A 26,006-nucleotide genomic window follows, 5' to 3' on the forward strand; every position below is an offset into this window, starting at 1 on the left:
AGAAATTACGTCACACTAAACATTACATCAAAATAAAAAAAAGACTAGAACGCTAATCTCCCTTACGTAACAAACGTAAAGGGAATACAAAGCGTACGACATTTTTACATAATAAAAATAAAACACACTTTAAAAACATTCACTAAACACTTATAATCCCAATACAAATACACGAATACACACACACATTACATTAAAAATATAAATTAACACATGCAAAACACTCACATATGCCAATCACACATGCAACCCCACTCACACATGCAACGCCACTCACACATGCAACGCCACTCACACATGCAACGCCACTCACACACGCAATGCCACTCACACACGCAACGCCACTCACACACGCAACGCCACTCACACATGCAACGCCACTCACACATGCAACGCCACTCAACCACGCAACGCAACTCAACCACGCAACGCCACTCAACCACGCAACGCCACTCAACCACGCAACGCCACTCAACCACGCAACGCCACTCACACACGCAACGCCACTCACAGACGCAATGCCACTCACACACGCAACGCCACTCACACAGACAACGCCACTCACCCACGCAACACCACTCACACATGCAACGCCACTCAACAACGCAACGCCACTCAACCACGCAACGCCACTCACACATGCAACGCCACTCACACACGCAACGCCACTGAAACAACAGCGCCACTCAAACAACAGCGCCACTCACACACGCAATGCCACTCACACACGCAATGCCACTCACACACGCAACGCCACTCACACACGCAACGCCACTCACACAAACAACGCCACTCACACAAACAACGCCACTCACACACACAACGCCACTCAACCACGCAACGCCACTCACCCACGCAACGCCACTTACCCACGCAATGCCACTCAGCCACGCAACGCCACTCACCCACGTAACGCCACTCACACACGCAATGCCACTCACACACGCAATGCCACTCACACACGCAACGCCACTCACACACGCAACCCCACTCACACAGGCAACGCCACTCATCCACGCAACACCACTCACACACGCAACGCCACTCACACTCGCAACGCCACTCACACACGCAACGCCACTCACACATGCAACGCCACTCACACATGCAACGCCACTCACCCATGCAACGCCACTCACCCACGCAGCACCACTCACCCACGCAGCGCCACTCACCCACGCAACGCCACTCACCCACGCAACACCACTCACCCACGCAACGCCACTCACACATGCAACGCCACTCAACGTCACTCAACAACGCAACGTCACTCAACAACGCAACGCAAATCAACAACGCAACGTCACTCACACATGCAACGCCACTCACACACGCAACGCCACTCACACACGCAACGCCACTCATCCACGCAACGCCACTCATCCAGGCAACGCCACTCATCCGCGCAACGCCACTCATCCACGCAACGCCACTCATCCATTTGCAAAACGAAAAATGTCAAACTCTTCTATTGCGAGACCTATTGCATTTTCAATGCTTGTTTACAGAAAGCACCCATGCATCTTTCTTTTTCAAACAATTGCAGAGAGCCCTGATCCTGCAGGACCCCTCAAACTGCAAATGCGGTGCCGCTTAGGGAATGGCACTTGTTAGCCCTGAGATGGCAAGACCACCCATGAGAGTGCACGTGTTTTTAGCCCTCTCCCTTGGATTGTAACCCCATCAAATATCCCCTGCTCTCCCTGTGCTCCATGCTGCCCCTCATCCCTCTCCACAAGCTCATCCAGTGCTTTCACGCCCTCACTGGCGTTTTATTAGCTTTCCCGCCTCCTCTGGGCTGAGCCTCAAGCCTCTGTTACTCTTTCGTCCGCCCACCCACACTGAAGTCCTAACTTTCCAGTTTGTTTCCTAAACAGATCATGAGATGGAATGCACCTGTACTCAGTTATGACTTAGATGCAATGCACAGTGTTATCCTAAGCACATCACATATCATTAATTTTCCCGCACTATAAAGAAACCAACACAACTTAAACCCATCAATTTCGTTATTCTCATTGCTTTCTATGGGGGAAAAGAAAATGACAAATCGGACGAATGAAGGCACAGTTCATAAATAACTCGAGTAATGCACAAACAGAAACAAAAGAGATGCAGCTATGGCAGCTCAGAGAGACACCTAATTTCCACTCACTTGGTAGCTAGAAATGCATTCCTTCCAGCAAAGAACACATACACTCACAATAGCTATGACCTATTGGTTTAGCCAGTGCTTGTTTTCTATATGGATTGGGTACAACTAAATTAGTGCACTGAAAAAGATTTACAGATTGCCACACAGTCTTCCATAGTCTGCACCTGCACACCTTTTCCTCCCCTCCACTCCTAGAAGAAACATTGGCTTCAGAAAGCTCAGCCACAACAAAGAACGTGCTCTATAGTCTTTTATTGATATCACCATGTACATATACATTGATTTAATTTCCTGAATTAATAAACATAAGGCACAACTCCGCTTTTGGCGTATGGTTATGGCGAAACCTGTGGTGGGACTTTTATGTTTATGGTCTTCTTTGCTTGCATTGTAAGATTACACCTACGTTGTAAGGTGTTGCAAAGCAACGCTGGGAAACGAATAAAAGAAGGCTGGAGGAAGTGATGTGTTCATTTATTGCGTGCCTTTTCCAGGTAGTTCAGCTCTGTTTTCACGAAGGTATTTTGACTCTATACTCCAGTTCCATGTACAAGACGGTTTACAGCTAATGTTATATGAAGACGGGGTGAACCTTTGAGGAGGGTTTTAGGATCAGTGTTCAATTAGAGCAGGAGGGAGGCATTTAACTGGGGTTCTATTTAAGACACACTTTACTGTCTGTCCTATATTAGGAAGGGACAGATTCGGATTTAACTTCAGGCGCTGTTATGCGACTTAGAAACCGATCTAATAAGGGCAGGGTAGAGGTCCCCACTGTGGTGCTATTTGGAATAGGGTTTAAAGCTTACGTTTCAAAAATAGAATGATTGTGCTATTTACCTCCCGTGCTATTTAATGTGGGATTTCGCGCTGGAATTATAACAAGATCTGGTACTTAACTCCCGGGCTGTTTCAGGTAAGATTAATGGGATGTGTTATAACAGAAGGGAGCAAGTCTGACTTCATTCCTGTGCTATTTAGGGTGTCGTCGGTTAGAGTCAGTGTTATGTAAAAGGGTCTGAAATATTTGTGTTTGTCTGAGAAGCAGAAGACTGACTGCCACAGAAATGGTTCGATAGCTTATGAAGGAATCATTTAACATATGGTTACTTTCAAGTTTCCCTGTGACAGCTTATTGACTGGCATGAACATCTACAGTTGCAGGACTCAGAGAATCAACAATAATTTGGTGGGAAAATCTGCACCTGTGTGCCAGCAGCGGAGTCAGAGGGGATAAAGGGGCCAGAGCCACTGGACAAGGAGAGAACCATCCTAGTCCTGACAGTTAGCTAGCATCAAAATCCCAAAGTCCATTCTTGAAGGGCCTCGAGTGCCATCTCCCTCCAGCTGGGCATCCTTTCCCTGTTGTCTCTCCAAGGTCTAGTGACTTCTCATCTGTCTCTCTCTTGTGCTTTGTTGTTTAAGTGGAGGTGTTAAATTCTAGAAGTGAGGCACCCCTGGTTAATCCAAGGACGAATTATCATCACTTCATCCCTGCCCCAACCATTCTACACAGCAATATAGAACAATCCAGTATGGTGACTTCAACTTGTCTGTGCAAACAGCTCCCCTGAAAACCTCTTCTCTGCCCCTTGCTGACACAGCTGATTGATCCCTTTAGATCAACATTTCAAAGGTGAGCCCCTCCTGTGCTGCCTCCAAAGGAGTTTCCTCTTGACCCCTTTCTTTCCCAGGATCTTCATCAAGCAAAGTAGTTTGCTCTATTGTGTAGAGGGAGGCCATATATATCTCTCCTGGAAGAAGAGTAGTTAACTTGGCCTGGTAGGTGGGTCAAAGACACATAATCTGACTCTCAGTTGAGCCAGGGAAATATTACAAATCATATCATATCGTGCCACATTGGGAATAGATATAATATTAGAAACGTCTTTGTAAGTATACACCTGTGATGCATGTTTACCCTTAACTTAGATCCTTGCTGGACCCTGTAGGACTAAGTGGAGAGAAAATAGTTTTGTGCGGATTTCCACTATAATGTGTAATTTGTCGTAAACACTACATATCTTAAGTAAGCTCTATTGACTTACACTATAATTGCCCAATCACACTAAAAGGCCTACCTCAGGTCTGTACAATCATTTAAGAGGAGCCCCTTCTGTGACAGGTTAGCTGTGTGCAGATTCCATGCTGCGCAAAACAGTACTTATGTATTTATTCAGTTAGTATTTGAAGAGTTTTATATAGTGCTGACTAGACCCGGAAGTATCAGAGCGCTTTACATGAGAACAGTTGTCCGAAGTAACATCAGTTACCATAGCATAAAATAATAAGATATGAGACACTTGGAGCATGGGGTTAGGAGGGATCAGAGGGGTTGAGAGAAGGGTGTAGGAAAAAAAAGCCAGATAAAGTCAGGCAGGGCTGGAAGGAGAGGCAGCTGCAGGATCACAGAGGGAGGAGGTGGGGGAGGGAAAGGAGACACAGCGGAGAGACGAGGAACAAACAATGTCCAATGTCCGGCTGGGTAGGTGACAGCCAAAGGGGTGAAACTAAAGCCAATGTCCCCTACAGCTACATAAACAGCTCCACCGGGCATCGGCCATATTGCATGATCAGCGCAGTCAGTATAAAATATAAGAATTCCGCCCAGCGGGCATCGTCATAGATCGATCAGCTGCACCAGTTCCGGTGTTACTGGGAGGCACCGACTGCCTCAACCTCCATCTCTCCTCAGCTGGTTGAAGCTCACTCGGCGCACAGGGTAAACAGACTCCGGTCAACGTTTCAGGGCCATATCCCTGATTGAAGGTGCTTAAAACTGAGCCATGGGCGCCATTTTAGAGACAGGCACTGCTTTAAAAAAGATTGTCATGGTGAAGAAGTCAGCTATTACAATGTAGCGCTCCTTATTATCACCAGGTATTGCATTAGCAATAGAATAGTGACAGTCATGAAACAGTTACAGACAAGCATATCACTCATTAAGTGCGCCTGGTTCTAAAACATAGGCGCCATCTTAAGGTCAGGCTCAGCACTCATGAGAATTTCAGTGTTGATGAGAACGACTTTACAATAGCACACACCTTAAGAATATCAGGCACAATATCAGAAAATCTTGCTCAAGATTGTAAGATCCTACCATGCATCCCCGCAGGGGAAGGTGAAGCGCTCCCTGAACTTCTTATATGGTCGCCATCTTAAGGTCAGGCAGCATTAAACAATGATCACCGGAATGGCAAGATCGTTATGCATATCAGCAGCGAAACATTGTACCTTTGCGAATAAAAGGGAGGTCGAATTGATCCTCAAGCAACATCACACATAATGGCAGTCAGGATCACCGCAGCTTCATCGGTAATGTCGTAGTCAATGTTGGTCATTCATCAGTCATTTATTTTCCCCCGCATTTCTCCGATCGGTGGGATTACGGGGAGCAACAAGCCTCTTTATCATGTCCAATTGGGCGATTAAGGCACCCAAAACGAGCGGAGCTCAATCAGAAACAAGAGACCGATGCTCCGATCCGAAGATGGTCCCAGAAACTCCAGAAAAATTCAAGCACCCAAGACAATGCGCTCGACGGAGGGACGGGAAGAAACAAACTGCAATCGGCTCTGTAATGGGGCTGTTCACCGTCAACACACAGTCGGAGGCGGTAGCTAGGCCAAGGCAGAGAATCGTGGAGTTGCAGCCTACCGATCCCCAGGGGTGGTGGAGCCCAGAAGGGCCTCTCTCAGGGATAAATCACTAAAAAGGCGATCCCTAATCAGGAAGTTCCCGGTCGGAGCTCCTCAGCCGTCAGCCATCTTGGATCAGTGTCAGTAGTGTGACATGAGAAGCCTGCACATGTGCACACAAGCAAGTGCTCACGTATGCATGTTTAACCAGCCTAGTGACTCTTAGCCTAACTGCACAGCAGCCTTATCGTTAAAGATAGACACTGGCAGTTAGCACTCTCAGAGCAATTTACCTGGAATTTACTGTCAGTGGGACTGAGGTGGTGAGACTCACTCACAGTAAAAGTTCAAAAATGGGTAGTCAAATGAGAAACATCCTTGGGGACTAAATGGATGGAGCCCATTTGCTACAGGTCTGAGCCTTTTTTTAAAAAAAGACTCCTTCTTCTACAATATTGGTTTTGGATGGATTGTCACAAAAAAAGATCTCTGGACGTAGATCTGCCCTTTAGCCAGGCTTTTCGGTTAACAAGCCTCCCAAAAGAGCCCTATGGGTATGGTCATTTGCCGTGCCCTATTTGCTTGGTGTGCAGGTCATACTATCAAGTCCAGCACTTAACCCCTTCCCTGCTGCTGTCGTCCGTTGGCCGTCGCGAGCACTACCTCGCTGGTGCTACGAACGTCCAGCGGCCAAATTTGCCCCGCCCATTTCGCGGAACCGCCGCACTGCCGTGAAATCGCGGCAGCCGCTACGGTGTTAACACCATCAATGCTACAGCATTTCCCCCTCAGCGCTCGCACTCATTTTTTCCCATTGTTCATGACGAGCTCAGCTCGTCATCAGCACACGAGCAGTGTACTGCATGACGAGATGAGCTCGTCATGAGTATGGAAGGAGTTAAGCAAGCTTCCAGTGGCTCACTGTATCTGGGCTTTGACTGTGTCTGCTATATTCTGTGCGCAGGATGAGCACCCTATGCCCATAGCATAGTTTAATTGATGGTATTGATGATGCTATTTCTGGTGAAATCTATGTTTTAATGTGTAGGTCATGAGCATTGAATTGGTCGAGTTATGGTTGTGTTGCTCTCAATTAATGCCAAATGTGTATTTATTTTAGGTGAAACAATACCATAATGCCTTTCGACTGGAATTCTTTGAATACAAATCTTATTTTCACTTCTTTGTAAACATGCATAACTTCCATTTGGTATATGTGTTTTAAGTGAGAAATAGATGCATAGATCAGCCGTTGGCAATGCTTGGTATCCACAACCAATCCTGTGGTGCCCACTGTGAATGATTACAAGTGCAGAACCTGTCTTATTTTTATGCTTGCACAGTGAATTCCAAGGGTGTTGGAATCACACATGGCCGGAGGCCTCATCCTGCACCCACAGCTTGATGTGCACGGTCAAAGACTGTGTGCATGGGTTTGTAATACGGCAGATGGAATATCCGTCACATTTTGATGAAGTATCCGTCCTGCCAAAGCATAAATAAGGCTTACTTAATGGATGTTTAATCCCAAAAGTGGCACATGCTCAAAGCTTAATTTGTAAAAGATTGAATGCCAGTGCCCGCTCTGCTCAGAAGCCTGCAGCTGATACAATTACATGTTTGAATGCCAATGCCAAAGTTGCATAATCTTTATTCCACCTGTGCTTCTTGAACATATTACGAGACACTCCCTTCCCATTTATCTCACTCTTGAATATTTTGCATTGTTCCCTTATGACTGTGTTTCCTTATTTCTCTCCCTCCATTTTTCCATTTTGTTTCCATCTCTTGCTCTGAGAAAATGTCTGATGCAGAAAAATAAGTGCTGATCCCCCAAAATGAGTGCTGATGGCCCTCACTGGCAACCACTGGCCCAATGTAAGCACTGCAGATGCCCCATCTGCCATATTACAAGTGCATTATAGTTTATGGAACCTGTGATATTGAAAGTCCATCATATTTTGACAGAGCAACTCATCCATCAAACACTAAATAAAGCCCTGAATGATTATGGCTTTCAGAATATTGAAATCCAACATAATCAGATGATTTCTAAAGTGGATGAGAGACAACTGCCACAAACTCAACTCCGACAAAACAGAAGTACTGATCTTCGGGAAGATCACCTCCCTATGGGACCACAGCTGGTGGCAAGCAGTTCTCAGACCAACACCCACACCGACAGACAATGAATGCAACCTGGGCCTCATCCTCGACAGCCAACGAACCATGAAACAACAAGTCAGCGCAGTCACCTCCTCCTGCCTCATCCTTCACTTGCTCCACAGAATTTTCCGATCAACACCAGGATGTGGTTAAACAGGTCCTCGTTTCCAGCCACCTCAGTTATGGCAATGACCTCTATGGTGGAATCTCCACCACGTACCTCAGAAAAATCCAGACCATACAGCACACCAAGGCCAGACTCATAATGGACCTCCCCAAATAGATCCACATCACCTCAGAATCCTTCACCTACAACAACTATCAACTGAATTTTTACCTGCCCGCAGGACACCTGCGCTCTTCCTCACTCGCCCTTGGACACACCACTAGCATCCACCGCATCTGGTGCCGCTCCTTCTCCTACACCGCCGCCAAGTCCTGGAATGACCTACCTCTCCACCTCCGATGGAATCCTTACTGGTGGACATTGTTCATTAAAAGACATCAACTGTCCACAAAGAAGGGGGCACAGCTTGCCTAGCCTGAAGATGGCCCCTGTTTAGGCAAGCTCCTTTGGCCACTTTTATTATCCTCCATCTTGCAGACCAAAGCATACCAAAACAAAAAGCTGCGCTGTGGTTTTGAATTAGGCGGGGGGCTATTAGATGGGATACTTTCCCCACTTTTTTCTTGTTTTTCTCCTTCTCCTTGTGCTTTAATAACCGTACAAAGAATACAACATCCTTGAACCCCATGGTATGTATCTTGAGGATTGCAAAATGTGCTAATGTTAAAATGATTATGGCGCCACAATATGCAATGACTTACTGGTGAACGAATACATATGTACATATGTACACTTTCGTTTTGTATTGAAGAAAAGGAAAAATAAAAATAAAAATAAATATTCGTCCGGGCGGCGGCCTGACGTTCCATGCTGACCTGTGAGCCACAGGCCTGTCGCATACGCCTGCATGCTAGGGATTCATCTGCCACCTCTGAAAGGAGACCCCAGTGCCTGCTTGGGGACTCTGCAACAAAGCAGTGCAGCCTGCTACTGGACATAAAAAATCCTGAGGCCAGTGCCCATTTGCCTGCTATGGAGTGCAGTGGCTGGCCTGCTTTTTCTGAGGCTGGTGGCACCCGACTGCGTTCCGCTGGGTCGCCTGCCAGCTCCGGACTGGTGGATACACCCTGGACCTCCACGCAACTGCCAGTGGCCTGCTGTGAGTTTTGTACTACCTGAGGTGGCCTGAGGATAGCAGACTGTGAGCACAGTCCTGCTGTAAGACGTGGGGCCCACTGGTTGAGAGAGGAGCAACAGCGCCCTTGGGGCCTGCTCGACCGCGGTCCCCCCTTGTATCTGCTTGGAGCCCCCTTGACGCCTGGAGAGGGACACTGCTGTGCTGCTAAGGCGTGCTGGTCCCTAATCGGCGACCACACTGCCTTTGGCGGTCCGTCTGCTGCAGCAGGCCAAGATATTCAAGGCAGAAATAGGCCTGGTTGCAGTTTGAATCAGCTACCCTGAGGTGAGGAGGTGAGTGAATGAGCAGGAGCCTCCCTGTGGAACACTGGATACCGGCGCTGGCCTGCCTTGCTGTGTGAAGCCTGCTGTGATCTCTGAGGCCTGGGCTGTGTCTGTGAGAGGACGACCTCATTGGCACTATACCGTGGACCAGTTGTGGAGCAGCGAGATAGGGAACAGGAAACAAACACCTGTACAGAGGGCAGCGCCTATGGGTTATCAATATAAAGATCCCTGACTTTGGAAGCCAGAGTTTGGGTCCCTTAATTAGACTGGCTTCGAATTGCTGTTTTTGGGGGGGGCGCTGTGCTGGCTGCCGGCCACAGGTCCACGCTGTGAGAGGAGGCCCATATCAGCTATGATTTATATCATTGCACTTGGGGCTCACACTGAGTTGTTGATAACACTATTAGCTCCCTGATGAGAGACGTTAACTATGGGTTTCCTAGAGACACTGTTGACAGCCCCACAGTACTACCTGGTGCACTGCACAGATGCTGTCTTAACACTAACCGCGTTCCTGGTATTATCAGGCATAAAGGACAAGACCAACTAGACTCAGTCCAAGCTATAATTTGACCTGAGGAAACCTCCTTGATCCGGGAAAGAAAGTGCAGTGGTGCCCAAGGTGGGACCAGACCCCCCAGGGCTGGAGCTGGAAGGCAAACTTTCAGACCCTGACGGCCATGCAACTTAATCTTACTAAGATTGATGGGAAGATTGATGGCCTCTCCTACCATTTAGACAGGGTGTCAGAATGTGTCAACAAGCAGCCGGAGCATCTAGACATGGTGCAGAGAATGGTGTTGGAGACGATGAGCAGGTCTCATTTACACGAACAAATAAACAACTGAAGAAGACACTATCAGTGCAGCAAGCTAAGTCGGAAGACCTAGAAGCCTGCTCCTGGTGAAATAACGTAGGCATAGTTGTTCTGGCAGAATCAACCAATGTTGGAAATATGGAGACCTTCATAGAATGCCTGCTCGTGGAGCTGCTGGAAAGAGAAACTTTTGCAGACATGTTTGTTGCGGAGTGAGCCCATCAATCTCTCATTCCACTGCTGGTGCCGTGGGCCAGGCTCCACCCAATCATCGCTAAGCTTCTCAAATCACTGTGATATCGATGGGGCGCTCGCTGAACCCAAGAACTATGGACCCTTCATTATGAAGGCACAGAACTTTCCATTTTTCTAGACTTTACATCTCATGTTCAAGAGGCGTGGAGACAGTTCCTACCTGCCAAACGAAGGCTACAAGAGTTGAAACTCAGCTATGCCATGCTCTACCCAGCTCATTTGTGAGTGACTGCAGATGGGAAAACCAATATTTTCAGTGACCCTAAACTCCTGCAGCAGTGCCTTAAACAACGAGAGATGGCGAATGGGAAATGACGATCTCCAAGACCGGAATACATCAAGCTGGAGGCCTCTCAGGATCAAGAGGACCTGGACTGAAGCCTTGGGAGCTTTACACATTGACAGAGTAATTTGTTATTGAGGTTTAAATTATACATTGTTTTTATTAGTGTTGGTATGTTAGCTCCTGCGGATGTGTGCCATGTGTCGAAAGACTGGTGACTTTGTACTGTGGGGTGTGCCACTGGGATGAGCTGAAGATGCTGGTGGATGTGGGGGTGCCTGGTGACCGGCCTTGGATGTTCACACAAGGCTGAGTATGGAATGCGAGCGGAGATTGCGGTGGCACTAGCTTGTGGGCAAGCAACAAGAGTTCTACATATTGAAGTGGAGTGTTAATATGTAGTTCTGTCTGCTCGCTGCATGATAGATATTTTAAACACTTTTGATTCGACCGCCTGTGACTTGCTGTTGCACGGGTGCTTGGCAGACAACATCTGTCTCCATGTGTGCACCACACTGTTCTTCTGGGGGCTCTCTAATGGAACTAGTAGATAGGAATAGGTGGGACGAGCACTGCTGTGCAAACTGTTGAGTACTCCTGTACCAGCACTTGGGGGGCATAGCAGGGGTAGGGGAGGAGTAAGCCATGTTAGACACGTTATATGGCACGTACGAGGACTGATAAGATTGCATGGCTGACAGCGACAACACTGGTTGACCATTACTAGGCATGGGGGTACCTGATGGTGAGACGGACTCGACCTCTGATGGGGAGCGGCTAGCCCTTTGGCTTTTCTCACGTGGAATGTATAGGACTTAATGATTGCAGAAAAATCCGTACAGTGGTATTGTATTTGCAGTGTCATAAGATAGATGTTGCCATATTGTAGGACACAAAGCTGCCCCGTAGAAGCAAGTTGCTAACACAGCAGCATATGAATGAGACTTGCCATGCTGCGGGCTTCACTCTTCATGTGTGAGGTATGCTGATTTGGACTAGACGAGGCTCAGGCATTAGAATGCAGGAAGATCAAGTAGACCTCGGGGGTCGATATGTAGTTACACACTGTTAAAAGGAGCACTTTTCTATACTGGATGGGGGTATATGGCACAAAATATGATGACCCACAATTTTTCCACACACTGCACACTAAGCTAGCGAACTATGGCAACTTACCCCAGATATGGGGTGGGGATTTCATTTGTGCCTCGTCCCCCGAACTCTATTGCTCCCAGGGCTTGCATAGATTGCTCTTTGCTGCAGCTCACACTGTCACTGCAGTGGTGGAGGGTTGTGGCTTGAACGATGTGTAGCATTATCTCTCCCCAAATGGCAGGCAAAATACACATTACTTGTCAGTACACAATGTACATACAAGAATCGACAACTGGTTTATATCTCACAGTTTGTTGTCCAAAGTTTGGCTCTGTAGCCACCTGCCACACACATACTCAGACCACTCCCCTGTGATGTTGACCCTGGGGGAGCGGAACAATGCCTGAGTGCTTTTCCTGGCACTTTCTACAGTACTCCCTGATGGATCCTGCGCTTTGAAAGGAACTGGTTCAAGCAATCGAAAAATATTTACGTAAAAATATGGGGTCGGAGGAGAAATTTGCCACTGTCTAGGAGACATTCAAGATCTACATTCAAGGAGTCATGCTTCGTTCAAGACACGGCTGGGTGGCATGCGCGGAGGCCAAGTTGGTGAACCTGGAATGCATCCTTGGGGGGACGGCAAAGCAGATCCTATTGGGCACTATTACAGCCAAACCTGAGTAATATAATGAGCTGGCACAAAGCGAGGTCACACACTTAGGCATCTATGCCACAGCACAGATCTATGGCGAGGGTGACCGGCCAGGCATCACTCCGGTGTCCCTTTTCCAGCCCAGCCACGAGGACAGCGAAGTGCTAGAAGTGCTAGATCAGCAGAGGATCCCTCTCTATATCTTTGAACAGGTAGTAAATCAATTGCGCCACTACTACTCAGACCTTTACACCTCCAGAATTGCATACGATGAGCATTCAAAAACTGATTATTTATCTCACATCACCTTGCAATGGCTTACAAATGATCACAGGGAATGGCTCATGGCACCACTTCACCCTACTGAAGTCATTGCAGTGCTGAAAGACACGCTGGGAGGGAAGGCAACAGGCACGGGTGTGCTAACAGTGGCCTTCTACAAGGCTTATCAAGACAAACTCGTGCCACACCTGCTCAGCCTGTTCGAGGAGATGGAGTGGGATGGCCATATGGTGTCCACCATGTATGAGGCCCTCATAGTTTCCCTTGCTAAGCTGGGTAATTCGTCCAAGCACTGCTCGACATATTGGTCATAGTCACTTCTAAAAATGGCAAAAAAAATATTTGCAAAGGTTTTGTCTAATTGCTTGGCACGGTTGCTTCCTGGCATTGTGGGCCCTGAACAGTCTGGCATTTTACCTGGCCAGTCGCTCATATATATTCTGCTTATCCTCTTTGGAGCGATTTCCTCAAGTTGATCCTGAAGTCCATGCAGCAGAGATTTTTTTAAATGCAGAAAAGCATTTGACTCTGTGAAGTGGGGGTTTATGCTGGCTGTGTTGTGTCTCGTTGGGGTGGGTGATATTTTCCTGAAACTTATCCATGTACTTAACGCAGAGTCGATGGCCAGAATTTGCATCAATGTGTGAATGTCAGCCTCATGCACTATCACTAGAGGCATGCACCAGTGGGTCACCTTTTCCTCACTTTTGTATGCACTAGTAGCAGAGCGATTGGGACGCACGCTACTAGAGTATCATGTGCACTGCAGCATTCGCTTCCCCAATTGTAGACTGACTAATTTGCCTATGTCAATGATACTCTTTTGCTTGTTTGGGAACCTGAACATAATCTATCTCCAGTCATTAATAAGGTTGTCCTATTTGGGGGCAATCTGGACTGCACATAAACTGGGACAAGTCCTTTATTTTCCTTGTCACTGCTGCCACGGCACAGGTGCAATTGGACTACCCACTGAAGCGGACGACGGACCGAGTGCCATATTGGGCATACAGGTACATACTGACCCAGAGGTAGTGATAAGTGAGAATTATGGCAAAGTGATATACCGTCTAACAGAGGTGAAAGATCATTAGATTCATTGTGACTCTCTCCTTCATTGGCTGTATAGCCATCATAAAGATGGTGGTACTACCTAGATTTTTGGTCCTGTTTGTAAACATTCCAGTGTTTCTACCTAGGTGGGTCTTTAGGACCCTGTGCAACTGGTTAGTGTGCTTAGCATTGGCTGGCAAGCAACCGAGTGTGAGATGGAACATGCTCACTATCCCGTACGCGATGGGGGGACTAACTGCCCCCAATCTAGAGATTTATTCCAGAGCTGCACAGATTATGTTTGCACACTTCTGGCTTCATGGACAGGTGGGCTTGCCACATCTATGGCTGGAACAGGATGCTGCAATGCCCAAGTCACTCCCTTAATTCTTATTCAGTAGGCCTATGCAGCAGTTCCATATCATATACCTCATAGGTCCCGCACAAAAACTTTTGACATCTCAGCAAATCAGTTCCTTGCTTTGTTCCCTGCAACTCCCGCTGGAGTGGTGTGCGTGGTTCCCCTCAGGGCAGGATTCAATGTATAGGCGACTTCTTTGAGAGCAGGACTCTCCACACCTGGGCCCTGGTCAGTGCCCAGTGTACAGAGCCGACTACACTTGAGCAGTTTCATTACTATCAGGCGTATCACGCGATGCAGACATTTTTGGATGACTCACTAGCGGAACCATTAGAGATACCAGACCTGACATACTTTTTGCAGGCAGCGTTCCACATCAGGCAATTGCTACAATGTATGCCTTCTCATAGGAAACCTGGGGACCGGTCATGAACAAGGCTTGTAGTGACTGTCAAGTAGACGTAGACATAATCATCAGTGGACCTATTGTTTTTCGGTTGTCTGTAATATATCTATGAATAGCAGCCATCGACTATTGCACTTCAAATACCTTATCCGGGTGTATTACACCTGGGCTCAGTTTTGTCGGTATGGACTCCATGATTATTCCCTTTGTCCGCGCTGTGACATTGAAGATGCTGGCTTTGCATATATCTAGTGGCATGCAAAAACAATTGGTTCAGTGGGGGGAAATATTTCTTCTATAAAACCATAGTCAATATGTGCAATAGTCAAACCAAAGAAATTTTTTTGTCAATATCAAATATTTCTCAGTAGATCAGCGCAGTAGACCAATTTGCACCCCAATGAGAAAAATTAATATAAGAACTTAGATACAACACCAAAAGGAGATTTAACATATAAAATATATTGGACAGGGGGAGCTGCATGTTAGCAGCTCCCTCTGTTTAAAACCAATGCTGGCTTCCTCTGGAGAGGCCAGGCCACAGGGGATGCAGCTCCCCTGACCTAAAAACAATTATTAAATTGAAAAAACAAAACTCCGGCAAGTCACCAGAGTCCACGCCCCCTTCACCACCACTCTGAAAATGCACCTCATGGTGTAATGGTGGTTGAGGAATGTAATCCCCTTTAATGCTGAGGTTCTTTGGAGGCCAAAAAGCCCTCTTGTTACCTCCAGTAAGTCCCAGACAGCAGGATTGCAGAGAGGACTTAAAGGCCATGCCTCCTTTCTCCACCACTTTGCAAACGCTCCTCCTGTCACACTTCTGGTTGGAGAATTAATTCCATCTTATTCCCGAGGGCCTAAGGACTAAAGTGGACTACTTCCGCCAAACCAGTAGTGCATCAAGATGCATATTTGCAGAGTGGTGGAGAAAGGGGGTATGGCCTCTGGCAACCTCTCAGCAATCCAGTTGTGTGGGTGTTACTGGAAGTGGCAGGAGGGGTAGTTGGTCCCCAAGATCCTTCAAGATCCATGGGGACTTCATCCCCCTACTAGTAGTGCGCCAGGAGCAGTGTTTGCAGCACAGTGGTGGAGAAAGGGGGCGTGACGTCTGTCAACCTCTCAGCAGTCCTGCTGTGTGGGACTTACTGGAGCTAACAGGAGGGATAGCTGGCCTCCAAGGACGTGCTTGAGGGCCAACTACTTCTCCTTTTACCTCCTGTAAGTCCACACAGCTGGATTGCTGAGAGGTGTTTGGAGACCATGTCCCTTTTGTACACCACTCTGTAAACGCGGCTCAGCTCTTGGTGTACTACTGGTTGGGGGATGAAGTCCACTTTACTCCTGAGGGACTTTAGGGGCCAAGAAGTCTTCCTGCTACCTCCTGTAAGTCCTCAACAGCAGAATTCATGAGAGCTGGTTGGAGGCCCAGCCCCCTTCCTCCACCACTCTCCAAACATAATTACTAGTTAAAAAAAATCAATAGAAATTCACTGAGAAAACCAAAGGTTACAGGGACGTTTTAGTTAAGAATTCGCTTTTATAAAACTTTAGAAAGTCACTGAAAAAATCCAAAGGGTACATGGATGTTGTAGTTAGCAAACAGAATTTAAAAAACCTTAGAAATTCACTGACAAAACAAAGGTTACAGAGACTTTATAATTATGAAATAGATGTTAAAAAAAAACTTAAAAATTCACTGAAAAAATAAAGATTACAGGGACGTCATAGTTAGGCTGACATTTTACTTGTACAAAACAAGAGAAATTTAGCAGTTAGCAGTTATAGTAGTTAACTGAGCTAACTATAACTTGCGCCCCGCAATGCATTGCTTATGATCTCACATATTACATCAATCATGACATGGTCAGTGAACTATAAAGTCTCTGTAACCTTTGTTTTTTTCAGTGAATATACATGCAAATATATATGTACATATATACCAAAACTGAGACAGGACAGATTTATACCTTATTCATTGTCAGCCTTTAGTCTTTTTTCTACTTCTATGTCTGGCCGGTCAACATTTTTGCTTCTCATAATCTGGTCACTCAAGATGTCAGTCAAGTGACTACCTATGCCACAGTGCATGAAGCCCCATAGAGACGTCAGCCTGATAGCCTAATATGTGACTGACTTTCCCCCGCACGTGAAGCCCCATGGAGACATTAGGCTGGCATGTGACTGACTATGTTGTAATCAAAAAGAGAGAGGAGAACTAGAGAGGCTAGTCCATTTCCCCAGTTTATATGTTAGCAATCAATGAGAACTAGCAATGGTTTAAATTGTTTGTATGTCTGCGGGTGGAGGAAAACCATTAGGTTTTATGAAGGCCCTCACCCACCAACCTAGTTAGTGGCATGCTTCATCATCGGGCCCCACCCGAGATACCGAGTGTACCTCAGGTGTGCTTCGACACCAGATTTCTGCGGAGTGGGTTAATTGGTTCGTGAGGGTGCTGTGAGTGTGCTCTGAGTGAGGTTTAAAATACTGTCCTGTGTGTCCCAAAGACTGTTTTAATGGTGGGCCCCAGGCAGGCAATAAAAACAAAGGCTTTCGGACGTGCACTGTAGGCTTATGGCCTCCGACATCCTGTGCGGTCAACTAGTTTCAGCCAGGCCTTTTCTTCTACTGGCTTTCGTCAGGACCTTATATGTGTAGGGTGTTACAGGGGTTTTTATGAGTTTGTCAGTGCCCTGTGTGTAAAGGACACGCTACGGTGCTTATATGTGCAAGAGGTATTTCCTCTCGAGTTGTACCTGTGGGGGGTAAAAAAGGACAGACATAACATTTAAGTCAAGGCTCCTTATAGCGGGCTAAAAGCATTCAGTGAGGCCGCGCTGGGTGCCTAGTGGTGACCACGGACACGGCGATAGTGTTGGCGTCAGTGGCGGGCAGTGACAGTGTGGCCGGTCTCACAATATGCGTAATTATATGTGAAATTAGGCCTAAGTACCCTAACCGGAGTTGGCGTAAACAGTGGTGAAGGAATAAAAAAACATTAAAATGGAGTTGCTTACACCTGATTTTAGCGAACAACTAAGCATGGAGCTCAGCCGGGGGCCTGTCCTAATAGTGAATTACAGCCATTTTCGTTTTTCACTATTGAAGGCTACGTGTTCTCCATAGGCCAGAATGGGCAGTTAGGTTATTACATTCTTATAATCCTAACTGACTCAGGAAACATGGTAGAAATCCAAATTTAGTATGCCTGAACTCAAAGAATGATAAAATACATATTTTAGTAAAGTTGTTTTTAATATTCTGCGTTTGAAAATACTACTTTTAGAAAGTAGGTATTTTCTTGCCTAACTGTCCAGGCCTGCCTCTGCTAGGTTGTGTATTCCTTGTCTGGGTTTGTGAGTGACGGGCTGGTGGATTCCAGGAGACAGGCTGGGGCAGCCCAGTAATGAATAGAGAGATCTGCATCTAGATGGGAGAGAGGAGTTGCACCTGGGACCTGAATAGGGCTGGCCTTCCCTCCACTGTGCTGGCTCCACCTCCTGTGGGACGGCTGATGTCTCTGCCCTGCACAGTGAAAGGAAGGAGAGAGTCATGTAAACAAAGTGCTCAGGAACTGGTTTGGACTAGGCAGAGGCCTCTCTGCCTTCAAAGAACAAAGGATTTTGGGGTATAAATATTGGGACCCTGATCCCAAGAAATTAAATCACTTCTGGAACAAGAAGCCTTTTGCCAAGGAGAAGAACCAAGGAAGCTGCAGGAGTTTGACTGCCCCTCTGCCAGTGTGCTGTTTGCTGGGTTGGCCTACAGTGGTTGCTTCATTGCCAAGGAAAGGAAAAGGAACTTTTTAAGGACTTTCATCATCTACAGAATATTCTCCAAGGGCTTGAACTGTGCTTGCCTCCTGCTGAAGTCTCAGGGACAAAAGACTTCATCTCCAGCTCCCCTCTGAATTTCCTTGCTGGGAATTCTATCTACAGACATTTGTGTGTCGCTGGGAGCTGGAAGCGCGACGCATCGAGAAGAAGCGTGTCGCCGCCGCAGCTGAAATCGTAGCATCGCCGGAGAAGCGAACCTTCGCCGCATCTCCCTGGAAGCTTGTGTTCATTGAAGCTGCCTGCTGTCGCATCACCGGAGAAGCATGACTCCATCGAGAGAGTCGCCATCGCATCACCAGAGAAGTGTGTCGCAGGGCCTGTCGGGCCTCCAAAGTACAAAGTCGTCGCAAGGCTGCCAGGGTGCCTACGCATCATCATCGCAGCGTTCTGGCAACGTCGCATCAAGGGCAACATCTTCTCGCATCACAACCGGATCATCGCATCACAGCACCATCTTGCGTACCGCAACGGGCCCGCAGGCCGAGAATCTACGCATCTCCCCCGCACCGGTAAGGATTACGACGCATCCCCTACTCTGCACAAGCATTGAGGCACGGCGCATCATTTCCCCCGGATCACAGAACCGACGCATCTCCCCTTTTGCAAGCCTTTTATCACTTTGCGTTACGCATCCAGGTACTTTGTTGAGAACTTTGTCGCATTTATCATCAACATGAACTAAGTAACTTTTATCAACTTTAAAGCAATCTTAAGTGTAGTATTGTGGATTTTTGTCATTTTTGGTCTTGTGTTAGGTCCATATAAAGAATACTTATTTTTATAAAACCTGTGTTGTGTCCATCTGTAGTTTTTTCACTGTATTACTGTGTATATTCACAAATGCTTAACACACTGCCTCTGAGATAAGCCAGTCTGCTCGTGTCAAGCTACCAAGGGGGTGAGAAGGGGTTATTAAGGAGGGTAACCCCGTTATCCTGATTTAGAAGTAAGGGTCCCTATTTGGACAAAGGTGAATACCATTTCCAACTAGAGACCCCCAGATCTAACACACAGGCTCTGTTAACAGTAATAAACAGAAAGTGCAAGCAGGGCTGTGCTTGGGATGGTAGATGGTGTTTGTTTCTTTTGCGATGTGCCACAGGGCAGAGAGAGAGGGAGAGAGAGAGAGAGAGAGAGAGAGAGAGAGAGAGAGAGAGCAGCCTGGGACTTTACCTCAGAATTTACCCTTTAAATAAATAAATAAATACCCAATGAAGAAATAACATTAACTGTACAGTACATTAACTGTAGATGAAGAGGATTATATGTGGTGAGCAGGCTTATTTGAAATTTAAAAAAAACCACAACAAATACATGCAATGGCATTAAACTCCTATTGTGAGAGAGACAGGAACAAAAGACATGGGGTCTGGTGACACGTGAGGTTTGGGGTGGGCTGCTGGGGTGTTTTTGGTCATCTGAGGGTCGATACAGTTTCCCAGCATTAACAGTAACTACGGGCAGCTAAAACATGTGTCTTCTTAGGTGGAGAACTTCGAGTAAAGCTAAGAGAGGAGTGTTTTTTTTTTTACAGTGAAGCATCATTCTTGCTGCACATGTCAGTTGAATTCCAAGTAAGAACCACTATTTCCAGCTGGCGTTATACCACAGTGAAATCTTTTAGTGAAGGATTCCTCCTACAGCTAATCTAAGAAGACATCCGAAATAATTAAATAATGTCCTTCCCTGTGATACAATTGACAGGGTATCACTTCATGACAAAATATAGTTTACTTCCTTTATCCTCCTGTTGTGTTGTACATATATCCAATCACTATTCAGTCCTGAAGAAGGTTGTTATAAAATCTTAAATACTACCAAAACGTACGTCGACTATTAATGTGCCCAGTCCGGTGCCGTTACACCAGGAAGAGCGAATTATAGAGTTCCAGCTGGTGTACTTTAGGAAGTTGTGTTTGGTTCTCCGGATTGGTGTATGGTGAGTGAATGTTATGTAGTGTGAGTGGGATGCTAGTCAAGAGTGTGACATAGGAGGTGAAGTGGAGGAGTGTTGTTTTGTAGTTTGAGCATTTTACATTAATTGATGAATTTGTAAAATGTTAAAATTGACAAATGGACAATTCTGTGTATGCAATGAAGAAATGAATATACATCTGTTTCTAAATAAATACTAAATAATGGATTTTTTGTAAAGAATGAAAAAAGTATAAAAAAAATAAATAATTAGTACAATGCAAAGTAACACGCTATCTTAAAAACATACTGTGGTCTTGTTCTGTTGGATTTATTCTCTGGTGAAAGCAATAGAGGTAGGTAGGACCCCTTTTCTAAAGGCAGTTTCCCAGCACCACCTTACGTCAAGGGAAAAGTACATGTAGTCATCAAAGAACTAACCACCTGCGTATCTTCCCACACCTTTACCTCTGCATTTCCATCAATGTCAGCAAAATGCTCTTTTATTTACTCAGCAGTCTGTGTGGTAGGCATAATCACATGTTTTACCAAACAAACAACGGACTGCATCTGAATACTGTGCCTTTCCCACCTAGAAAGGAGGCTGAGGCAACCCAACTTGGGGTTCCAACCAATTATGTACGTGCTAAACAGGGGCTCATCCCACTCAATTACCCTTTCCATCCTACATAAAACCGCACCTGGTGGGGAACAATCCGCATATCCCTCTGCCTCACAGCGCTACACTGCTACCCCTCTCTCGACACTCACCAATGACTGTGGATCCTACCCATTGGCCAGCGTGAATGCGGACCAGGAAATTATTGTAGGTGTGCCGTTAGAGCTTGAGGCCTGCATTTTTTTTTATCAGTGGGAAGGCGGAGGGGAGGCTCGCCTGTTGTCCAATCTCGTTATGTTAAGTGCGGTACAGTATTCAGACACGACGAGATTGCATCTCTATGCTCAATTGGCTGGCTTGTCTTAGCATTCTTTAACAGTGGAGAGTATTTGGCTTTCTGTGAGGAAAACAAACAGCAACAGTTTTATTTTTTCGCTGTTCTCTTTCAGGGCGACGTTTCCTTAATTTGCGTTTTAATTATGCGTGGACTCAGTGCCAGAACGAAAACACAGTCATCTTTTCAGCTTTACCCGCAGGCCAATGCGCCAGAATCCCCAAGAGTTGTCTATTTGTAAAGCCTGGCCACTGCCTTTCAGTCTTCCACATTTCATTTCAGGTTTATCCACGTGCCATTCAAGGACTAGATATCTAGCGATATGTGTTCATTTTCAAAGTGTCTGCTTGACACATTCCATTTCCTCGTGTTTTCTATTATCGAATCTTCTCTGCTCTGAGCTATTCCCCTGCGTGATATTTTAAATCACTGTTATTACATTTGAATCCACTTTGACCATTTCTCCGAGAGGCGCCCACTTCCTAACGGATCATTTTCATCTCTCCCCATGTAGTTTCGCCTTCTCGCTCTCTTTTCCCTTCCATTCCTCTTATAAGAAACGATTTACAATCCATCATATTTCGTTACGAGAGAGTACCCACCTTCTTTCTCTCCCACCTCTCTTTCCCCATCTCATTCATCGCCCTTTATCTTCACTTCCCGGTGCCCCACTTGTTATGTATCTCTTATGTTCCACTCTGTGATCTCTCTCTCTCCTTATCTTTCGCCTTCTTCTGTCTCTTTCGCTCGATGCCCCTCTGTCTCAAGGTGCATTTTATATCTCTCCTCTCTTGCGGTCTCGCTTTTGAAATTCCTCTCTTTAAACTACCCTCTTCTTTTCCTACTCTCTCTACCTTTCTCAGTCCACGCACATTCCTTACACTCTCCCTCGTTTTCTGTGCTGGCTCTGTTTTCATCTCTCTTTCGGTTTCCATGGTGCCACATTCTGTTTACCCCCCCCCCCCCCCAGCTAATATGCCCCACCGTTCTTTCTGACTTTCTTAATTTTGTATTAATTTTCCTCTTTTGTTCCTACTCCAGGAAGCAAGTTTATGTCCTCCGTACTTCATTCATAAAGAGCTCTCCATCCACCTTTGAAAAGGGGGGGCCCTCGGCCCCCCCGCACGCATGGCGGCGCGGCGACCGTCTCCCCCCCTTTTCCCCTCGTGTCCTTCGACGGTGGGGGCGTGCCCTGGGGGCGCGGCCCACCGCCGAATGGCCGGCGCCCCCTCCTGACCCGGATTCAATGGAGTGGTTCCGGGTCGGGGGGGGCGGGCGATAGGAGGGGCCACCCGGCCCCTCGGGAATAAGAAGTAGGGAGCGCCCAGGAGACCCCCTTGTCCCTGGACGCTCCCTCGCTGAACGTTGTGCCCATTATCGGTGAGCACATATTTGAGGTCTGAGGGGGCGGGCATCATCCTATGGAGGTTCCCGCCCGGGGGGAGGGGCCTGCGGGCCACTCCCAGTACTCCAGGGGCAAGGTAATATGCAAAGGAGCGCGGGTAGGAGTAGTTCACGTTTTCCTTAGGCTGGTAGCCACCCCGCGCGCGTGGACTCATGACGCCACCGGCGCAGAGTAAGGGCCCTCCTTTAGTGGGTAAATGGAGTTTAGGGCGTAGACCGGGCAACTCCCGGGGTAACACTGCGCATGCGCACTTCTAGGGGGGAGGCGCAGCTTGTAGGACCTGACACCGGTAGTGACCCTGCCATATGGCCAGAAATGTACAAAAATCAAGTGTAGGATGTTTAGTTTAAGCTAGGAACAACATGTATTAGAGTTTTGTTAAGGTCAGGCTCTCAAACTTGTTGATAACAATTGTATAACTGAATGTCCTGCTGATTTTTGTATTCATTGTTGATTATGCAATTAAAACCTTTTTAATTTCATACTTTAATAAATACGGCCGGGCGACTAGCGCCCGCCTTCCAAAAAGTAAAACACGTCTCGTGTCCACGTTCCTGGGTGTTGGGTGCCGGATTGGGGGGGAGGCGGCAGCTAGTCGCTGACCATGTGTAAAATGGCCGGGTGCGTGAAGCTTTCCTAGCGAGTGAATCAATGTAAGTGTCATTTATTTGACCTCGGTGCCTGCCTCTTCTGTCCTATCTAGTACCACAAACAAAATACATTCAGGCAGAGTCGCAGGCGCTTAAACGTGTGCACACTCATACACACACTTCCATGTTCTGACGTGCACTCTCTCATGTACACGCACTTGTTTGTCCCCTTACCCTCGCACACAGTGGCGTTTCCCCAAAGACAACACACACATAGACATATATGAACACACAAACACACTTTTTTTCAAACACCTGCGCAAGTACTCGCTGCAATGCACGCGACACCCGCACAAATACACATTCTTTCACATTCACACGTGCTTACACGTGAGTCTACTCTTGTTTCCCCATGCATGCATATAGACTCACAATTGCACACATCCTCCCTTTTGTACTCATACACATTAATATTCATTTTGCCTTTCACATACACATAAATTCACCTATTCATGCGTGCCAGTTGCACACCCTTTAGCGCCTAATCTTTTTGTCAGTGCTGTCGTATTTGTAACATTCTACAAGTTAATTAGTTGTTGTCAAAATCATTGGTTCTTACCTCATCTACTGGCATCTGTAACTAGGATACCAGTGCATCTTTATGAGCACAAGATAACATTCGTGCTCTTGAGATGCTTGTCTTAAAGCACGTATCCCTCTGCTTGCTCACTCCTTTCCGCATATAAATGAGAATGGCTGAATCGTGCGCCTCGAAGGGTGCGCCTGGTAGCACCGCTCAGGTGCATGAATGTGCTCGCCCTCGGGCACTGGAAGGTGATGTTCTTGTTCTCGCCAAGCTGGGCAAGGAGAACAGTACTCTCAGTGACAGTGAGGAGACGCTTGGATGCGCAGTTAGATACAAACTGTCTATTTTCTAACAAACAAACTCACACAAATGCCCCTCCCCAAACAGCCAGTGTGCCCATCCACTGTTTCAGACAAGAAGTGGCGCGTTGGAGTGAATGATTTTGGTAGTCGCTACAAGTTTGTTAGCTTGGCTCTGCTGTTGGTCGGTTCGTCCGTTCATTCATACATACATTCATTCGTTTCTGCGTTCATTTATTGACTGTGGAGCAGACTCAGCCATCCCAATAAACGGTGCTTGATGCTTCAAGTTACAAATCGTGAAATGGTTTTGTTTCCAACATCTAGAAGCATCAGCCTTAGGAAACAAACACAGCGATGCTGCCACGAGACCGTAAGTGGGTCTCTTTCATGTTATACTGCCCGCTCACTAAATTTCACACCAAGCATTAAACTAGCAACAGTATTCCGAAACGGAAGCTTGCGCACAATTATCTCATCAAAGTCATTTGGGCATCCGGCTGGCAGCCCCCCTTTCAAAATCACAAACGCAGTTTTATCATTTCAGAGTTAATGTCTGAAAAATGCTTACTTACCTAACCAAGAGAGCAGAAAAGGGGGTGCTTGCTGGTCCCCGGGTCCTCGTCGGCATCAACAGGTCTGCAAGGATTAGCAGCTCGTCAGGGATGAGAGTGTGCGGAGATTAAAGGGAAGGAGAGAGCCGAGCCCCCCCCCTCCCTGCTAGGAGCCCGTGCCTAGGTAGCATTTAAAGGGGAGTGCACGCGCAGGCTGTCGAGGACATATCTGCTGGCAGCTGCATTGATTTTGCAATGTTTGAATGGCCCCGGAATAGCATCTGTTTTATTGACAACATTTGAGAAAATGACACTAAGCAACCGGGGAGGTAATTATTGTTTAGGGAGGAGGTTGTCACAGAGATCAGAAGAAAATGGTTTTAAATGCCTAGGGTGTCTTGTCCTTCAATCTGACAAGTAGCAGTATTATTTCTCATTTATGTTAAGACCAAACAAGCACTGGCAAAGCCAATTGATCTGCATTTTAGTTTTTGCTTGGGCTGTGCTTATGAAATCTATTGTTCATACAAATCTTAAATTGGGCGTACATCCCACCCTTGCTTTCCAACAGTTCCTGTGCTTGACACTGACTTTTCTTCTATTTCTAATGGCTGTAGCATACTATTCTTTATCGTATGTGTGTCTTATCAGTAACCCTGGGCAAAGCACTACGCTACGCTCGCGTAGTTTGCGAAGTTTGCGTCACTTCGCACTATGCAAACTGCACGTAGCACAGTGCAAACATGTGTAGCATAGTGCAAAGGTCATTTTTTGCTTGCTCCCCGTCCTCAACGTCAAGTTGGCGACCGCGAGCAAGCAAGATGACATCCCGGCGAGACTTTTTCCTTGTTCACGATCAGCAACAACAAGTTGCCGATCGCGAGAGTCTAAAATAAACCTACCGGCGAGATTCTCAATGCGGGGGAGGGGACAGGTTTCTCATTGCGAGTGGTCACGTATGCTCGCAACCGCTCGTGATGAGAAACTATCAGTCCGCGTGGAGAAAGCTGCCACTCGAGTAAAAATCTACTCGAGCGGCAGAAAACTACAGCTCGCACTGTGCAAGATGCCGTTTTCAATGATTGTACAGTGTCGGATTCTTGTCCGCACTGTGTAATCATTGAAAACGGCATCTTGCACAGTGCGAGCTGTAGTTTTCTGCCGCTCGA

General features: G+C 46.8%; 1 protein-coding gene across 1 annotated transcript in view; it reads right to left on the reverse strand.

Moving 5' to 3' along the window:
- The window catches only part of LOC144753662 (calcium/calmodulin-dependent protein kinase type 1G-like), a 338,654-nt gene extending 313,704 nt beyond the window's left edge, over nt 1-24,950 (reverse strand). The window contains exon 1 of the mRNA XM_078641277.1: nt 24,859-24,950. The gene's annotated coding sequence lies outside the window, so the exon portion shown is untranslated. The remainder of the gene's footprint in view (nt 1-24,858) is intronic.
- Nucleotides 24,951-26,006: the final 1,056 nt, after the last annotated feature.

This window comes from Lissotriton helveticus, chromosome 5_1 (assembly GCF_964261635.1).
Source record: "Lissotriton helveticus chromosome 5_1, aLisHel1.1, whole genome shotgun sequence".
NCBI lineage: Eukaryota > Metazoa > Chordata > Amphibia > Caudata > Salamandridae > Lissotriton > Lissotriton helveticus.